Genomic DNA, 6,870 nt, shown 5'->3' on the forward strand with positions numbered 1-6,870 from the left:
GGTTAAGAAGGTGTGTGTAATCGCTGCATTCATGGTGGAAATAGGCTAGTCACGCTCCCTTCCGAGTCCTGTGCAGAAAAGGACTCTCTAGACTAACACCTGCCTACGGTGAATCAGCCCCACCAAAGAAACAACGCCGAGGTGGTCGGAGAAACATGGGGTCGGAGGGGCACCAGCTCCAAACCTAGGTGTGGAGAATTAGAAATAACTCCCCCTGTAAAGATCCACTTCTGGCTTTCTATTGCTGAATTCTGAAATGTTCTCCCTATCTGTGGCTGTCTGTTATGATGCCATAGATGAAGGTTCATCTTCGTGGCCCTCTGTGGTCTCCAAATACCTCCACAGTGACACCTGCATCACTTGTGACATCATGATGAGGTCACAGTAGAGCCCCGGGGGGGGGGTGGCGACATCCGAAGGTTTCTGTGGTCACATGTTTTCCTGCAGAGAAAGGCAGTCCCCGATCGGACGCAGACATAACAGACTGTGGTGCAGGACCAAGACGGGCTCAGTGTCTTCACAGGATGGAGGATGGAAATTAAGGGTAATTCCACTCTGACCAGAGCACTGCGACTGGGGATTCTCGCTTAGAAAACACGAGACTTTGGACCGATTGGAGGACCGGACCTGAGTCACTTCTCAGATGGTCCAAGCAGCCAGTCGGGGGCCCCAGCTGGACATTGAACCGGATCCTCCCCGACCCGGGACCTGAGTCTTGACTTACCCTGAGAGACCAGACGCTGGTGCCGGGCTGCCTGGCGTTCACAGCCCCTGTCTGGCTGTTTGAGTTTAGGAAGTTAGTTTAGCTCTGCCGTGGTTCGCGTTCCTTCTCTGGGAAGTGAGGATAACAATAGGACGGGATCCATCAGGTGGTTGAGGGTACAAAGGGAGCTAGTTAGCAAACGTCAGTTAATCCCTGTTACGAGGACTCTGAGCTGCCGGGAGACGATGCGAGTCAGTCGTGCTCTGAGAACCAGAGGTCCTCCCAGTCCTCGGAACAAGCTGGTTTACAGTATCGTAGGGTGACAGAGGGTAGATCCCAAGAGGGCTAGTGGGAGACATTCACAGGAGGCCGGGTAAATACTTCCGTTGATGTATAATTGATTCTGGAGGTTTGAAAACCTTCTGTTCCACTGCCTTAGAAATGGACTAAAGTTGACTCCGTTTTTAGAGATCCTGGAACTTCATCTCTCTGCCGTTCCAGCCCATTCAGGGGCCATATTTATTTTTGTCCCTGGCCAAACCCAGGCAGTTCCTACCCAGGGAATGTTCCGAACTGAGATGTTGACGAGTCAGCTGGCAAATCTGTGAGATATACCAAGAGTCATGCTCATGAAATCACTTTGATGTTACCCAAAATTCTAGTTTCTTTTAGGGGGTTCAACCCTACATGCGGGGTTGGCAGGAGGCCACAGGTCATGGCCAGAAGGCGCTATTCAAGCAAAGGACTTCCAGACATAGCCATTTCCTGTCCTAGCCACATCCCAGAATTCCCCCTGATAGGCTGGATTTGAATGGACCGGCATGCAGGTGCCTGGGGCATCTTTGTGGCTTGGGCCGTGCATGTCACATGCTCTTTCGTCAGACCTAGGCCAGCCAAGCTACACAGACTGAGCACGTCCACCCTCCAGAAGGAAAACGCAGGTGCTCTTTGCCTAAGATGGGAATCCTGGCAGACAGATCAGCTCACAGCCCCTGCCGTGGGCACCCGGAATGTTTCTCTCTTGCTCCATTTACTTTCCACCTGAGCTGACACCTCTGTTTCTTCTCCCCTTCTACCTTTTCCTTCTCCCCTTCTTCCCATGTCTTTGCTCATTGATCAAGGGCCTTCCAATTTGGTCCATCCAGCACATGAACAGCCCCATCAGGGTCTAAATCACAGGTGTGGGAGAGATCAAATTTAAAGAACACTCCACTGTCAAAAAAGTGGTCTGACCCATGTGTCAGGTAGTGATGCTCTCTTTTCTCCAACCCTAGATGGGAAGTACAAATAGAGTTGTGCAAGCGACCAACAGCCTTTTTGTAGAGGTCCCAGGTTCAAATTCAGGGTTTGCTATTAATTGGGCCTCACAGCCTGTATATGGATGTCTTGGGGCCTTGGTCGGCTCATCGGTGTAATGGGAACTCGGCAGTGGCATGCCGGGTGGGCTCACACCAGCTCCTGGAAGCCCGCTGTTAAATATTCTGGAAAGTCACCAGGCACCTGTAGTTGAAATCAGTCGTGGTGCAATTATTTACAGGAGAGAAATCAGCAAATGCTGCAAATCAGGCCTTTTTTTTCCCCCCTTTCCTCTCCTGGAAAGCCAGTCTGCCAGGCCACCCCTGAAATTATGATCCCATCCCTTGTTAGTTTCATGGGATCATTTAGGAAAATGGATCTGAATGCTGGAGAGTGAGTGTTTACCAAGCAGTCATGAGTCTGTGCTCTGGAACCAGCCAAACATGGCCTCGAATCCTGCCACTTCCCAGCTGGAGACCCGGGGCCACTTACTTCATTGGTCTGCGCCAGAGCTCCCATCACAGGAGGGGACGATGATAATACACCCAGCTTGCGGTGTCGGTGAAGGGACTGAATGCGTTAACAGTGGGCGCTAGTAACATTGAACAAGAAACGGTCACCGTGCTTTGCAAGGGATCAAGCACCAGTCATTGAGAAGAGATTATTAGGAGGAGCAGGAACCTTCTCTGATTTATGTGGAGGGTTTCATAGACCGTCAGAACTGATCACCTACTTGCACACCAGCTGGTGATGCTTTTTGGATACATTCCAACATGGTCGGTGCCTTCAGTCAGGCTGGCAAGCCTGCTCTTAGGCAGATCTGTCTTAGAACTATATTCCTCTGCATCAGAGACTGGAAATCTGCAGGGTCGGGACAGCCTGTGGTCCTTCATGCTCTGGGTGCAGAGAACTGTATGACTTTGGAGGAGAGGGAGGACCTCCAGTTTCCCAGTGTCTCTTATAAGGCGCATTCCCAAAAGGAAGACATACAGATTTGAGTAGGTTGGATTCTAGAACATGTACTTATTAGAGGGTAAGTTCTAGTCTTTCAGAGACCTCCCTGAATCTGTTGCTTTCTCTAGCTTCCAGCCTCCATGGGCATAACTTGATAGCTGGCAGCCCTAGCTCTCTGAGTATTAGCTTCAGGAGGTAAACCACGACCACCACACCACCAAGCAACATTTACTCCTGCATTCCTGGGGCTCACTGATTCTCCTTCCTCCTCCTCCTCCTCCTCCTCCTCCTCCTCCTCCTCCTTCCTCTTCCTCTTCTTCTTCTTCTTCTTTTAAAGATTTTATTTATTTATTTGGCAGAGAGAGAGCACAAGCAGGGGGAGCAGCAGACAGAGGAAGAGGGAGAAGCAGACTTAGATTGGATCATATTGAACCATTTTTGATCTACCATGATGGTGATTTCATGTGTTCCCTGTCAAACAACGTGGCCAAGGTCACCTGCCTGGTGGAAGGAGAGCCAGAAGCTTCTCTCTGTGGAGTGAGCTTTCCAAGCCAATGACTACAGAATTCTAGCAGGGAACGCAAGAGATGAAGAGGACAGGAAAACATGAACAATGGATCCCATAATTTATAGCAAGTTCCTAACGCAACAAAATTCAGTTTGAATTTAAAATATGTTTTAAATAATTTCAGTTTTCCCTAATTCTTGCCATCTGTAAATCTCTCAAGCTGGGTATCAACGATAAGCTTTTCAGAAGGGCATGTACCTGCTCGGGGTGACTGTCCCATTCCGCCCCCGCAACCCCCACCCCCAGTCCCATCGGATCATTGCCCCCACGGCAACCTCACAAAGTTGACCCCACAACTTCATCTTTTTTCAGGAGCTGAGGATGATGCCACCTCAAATAGAAGCATCCACAGCAGCCTCAAGGCAGGTCTCCGACCCTCGAGTGCAGTGGAAATACGGTAAGCTGCCTCCTGGGGAAGCTTTGCCAAAACAAGTTCCTTCAAGATTCTTCTGCAGATAAAGGCAGCTCAGAGGAAGGCATAGTTAGGTAAAGGGAAGAGGCTCACGATGTAGAGGAAAAGTAACAGGGCTTACAGACAGCATCAAGGAGTCGAAGAACAACTCGAGAGAGCTTCAGCCAGAGACATGGCTGGTCTGAGTTTTAGAACCAGTCACACACTGACCGAAGACGCCTCGAGCCAGTCACTTCATCTCCTGGTCTAACTGTGTTTATATGCAAAATCCAGAAGGAGGTCCTTGCAGCAGGAAGGGTCCTTCAAACTCTGATAGATGATTGCACTGGAAAATGGTTCTGGAGCCAAACTTTCTGGAGTCTGTGACCAGATCTGTTCTTTGCCAGATTTGCAGTTTGGGCACATCCCTCCCCTGTAGCTCGAGGATGATGGTGGAGCATCACAGATGGCGCACCCCGCGGGGCTATTGTAAGGATCATACTTATTTGAAAGAGTCACGAGAGTGCCTAGCCCATAAAAATGCTACATTGGTCTTTGTTTTTATTATGCCTCTTACTTTCTCATCGAGGTGAGCTTCATAAGTCCTAAGGCAAGATTTAGAAAGAGTTCAGGACGAAGGAAAATAGTTCAGCTGGGGACACGTGCTCAGTGGACAGGCTTCAGTCGTGGCGAGGAGGACATAGGACGTACTTAATTCTCTCTTAAAATTGAGGGAGCTCTTCTCTTCAGCTCCCCACCAGGACGAACGAAAGAAGACGACTCCTCGACTTGCTGTCTCCAGGAAGGACGAAAGAAGACGACTCCTCGGCTTGCTGTCTGTGTGCCCAGCATCTTCTGCTGCACCCCAGAGTGACAGAGAGAACGGTGGGACCACACCTGTGCTTGGTCCCTAATCTTGTTGCCTTGCGTTGTGGGAACCCAACCAGGAGACAGAAACCACAGGGGAATTCGGACAAGTTTAATATAGAGAAATATACTGCCTGGCAAAATTTGATGGGAATGTGGCCTCGAGGGTGTGCAGGAAAGCTGCTCTAAGGAGGGGCCCCCCAGGAGGCAGACCAGTGCAATCCCCCAGAGGGGGTGCTGGGGAAGGCCCTTGGGGGCTGCTGGCTGCCACGCATACCCAGCACTGAGAAGACATCTATGTGCTAAGAGAACCAGCAAGTACTAGGATGAGAGGCCCCTTCTTTCCGCAACACCTCTCCAGTGTCCTCTGCTGACAAAGCTTAGCGTCATGCCAGCTGGAAAAGGAGAGATGTTTAGAAGGTCCAAATGCCTGTTCACAGAGCAGATAATGAAGTGTGCCTTAGATGGCAATTTGTTGATAACTGGTACCAGCTGTGTTTTTCCTAGTGCCATGTTCTGGATTCTTCTGGATGAGCAGGGCACCTGTCATGGGTCCTATCTTTATGCAGGAGCCTTTCCCTAACCCTGCAAAGATGTAAGGAGACCCCTACGGGCACGATCTCCAGGCTCTGTGCATTTCCAGTCCCCTGAGCTGTTCAGATCCCGCCCACGTCTGGTTTTCAACTTCATTTCCATTACCAGCACCTACGGTGCTTCACTGCAAACATTGTAACACCTTACAACTTTCACCGTTTTCTTTATGTCTGCTGTGGGGACTGGAGTTGACCCAAAGTACCAGGCACCACGGTGAACTGTTGCACCCGTCCACAGGGACACACAGGACACGGGTGGGATATTTGACACCTTTTCATTTGCAAATCCACGATGTGGTTTTGTAAATAAAATCGCAGATAGGATCCCCTGTTAACATCATCTTGTAGGTAACTTGATAGTGGGAAGGGGCCTCGTACATTTGATCGTCATAAAAGAACAATAAACACCATTGGGAACAAATCAGAGGACGCCTGGGGGGCTCAGTCGGTTAAGCATCTGCCTTTGGCTCGGGTCATTGATTCCAGGGTCTTGGGATGGAGCCTTGAGTCCATCCCAGCTCATCAGGGAGCCTGTTTCTCCCTCTCCCTGCTGCTCTGCCTGCTTGTGCTCTCTCTCTGTCCAAATCAATCAATGAATCAATCTTAAAAAAAAAAAAAAAAAAGACACAAATGAGAAGGAGCACCGAGCTTGGACTAGTGCAGACAGGGTGGGCAGGGCAAAGACCCACATTCATCGGCCACCACTCCTCCCTCCCCCGTGCTCTCCTCCCCAATTCCGAAACACGGAGGCTCTCTTGGACCCCTTGGCCTTTGCCATTCTCTCTTTCTGGAACATACTTTCTCTGCTCCACCTGGAAGATGTCCATGCAGGCTCCAAGCCTCAACTCAGCTGTGACCTCACCTTGGGGAACCCTCTAGACACCCCAGTGGGCACCTGGCTCCTCTGTATGCTTGGGTTCCTGCAGAACTTCGTTCGGGATGGCCCATGAGACCCTCAGAGCGCGAGGGTGGGAGCTGTGTGTCCGTCTCACCTGCCTGAGTGGCTTAACCTAGTCAAGCTCCTTAAGCAACAGAAGACCACCAGAAAGTAAAGGCCTGGACATCCCTTACCCTCGCCTGGCCCCAGTCCAGGTTGGTCAGAGCAGTCCCCATGAAACTGCTCAGGACGGTCTCCTCCTGGACATTCTGGATCCTTCTCTGAGTCAATCCCCGGTGGCCAGGGGTGGGCCTCCCCCTTCCACCCCGCAGAGGCCAGCCGCCCAACACGCTGAATTTTCTCTGCAAGCCCGCGGCCTTGGGTCCCTCTTTGTTTCCCAGGATAGGAGGACGACACTCCGTACACTCAAGCACTGGAGCGCAGTCAGGACCAAGCTCCCTGCCGCCCTCACCAGGAGTGAGAGGGAGCACCGAGGCTGAGCGCATCTGTGGACTGCTTCGAAAAATCCGGAAGCCTGTTAAGGGCAATGCAAGCCTGTCAGTGGTCTCTGACATCCCGAACGGGGCCGTGCTCAGCCTTAAAGTAGTGTCTTAGAGAGGG

Source organism: Enhydra lutris, unplaced genomic scaffold (genome assembly GCF_002288905.1).
Source record: "Enhydra lutris kenyoni isolate GAN:26980312 unplaced genomic scaffold, ASM228890v2 scaffoldscaffold82, whole genome shotgun sequence".
Classification (NCBI taxonomy): domain Eukaryota; kingdom Metazoa; phylum Chordata; class Mammalia; order Carnivora; family Mustelidae; genus Enhydra; species Enhydra lutris.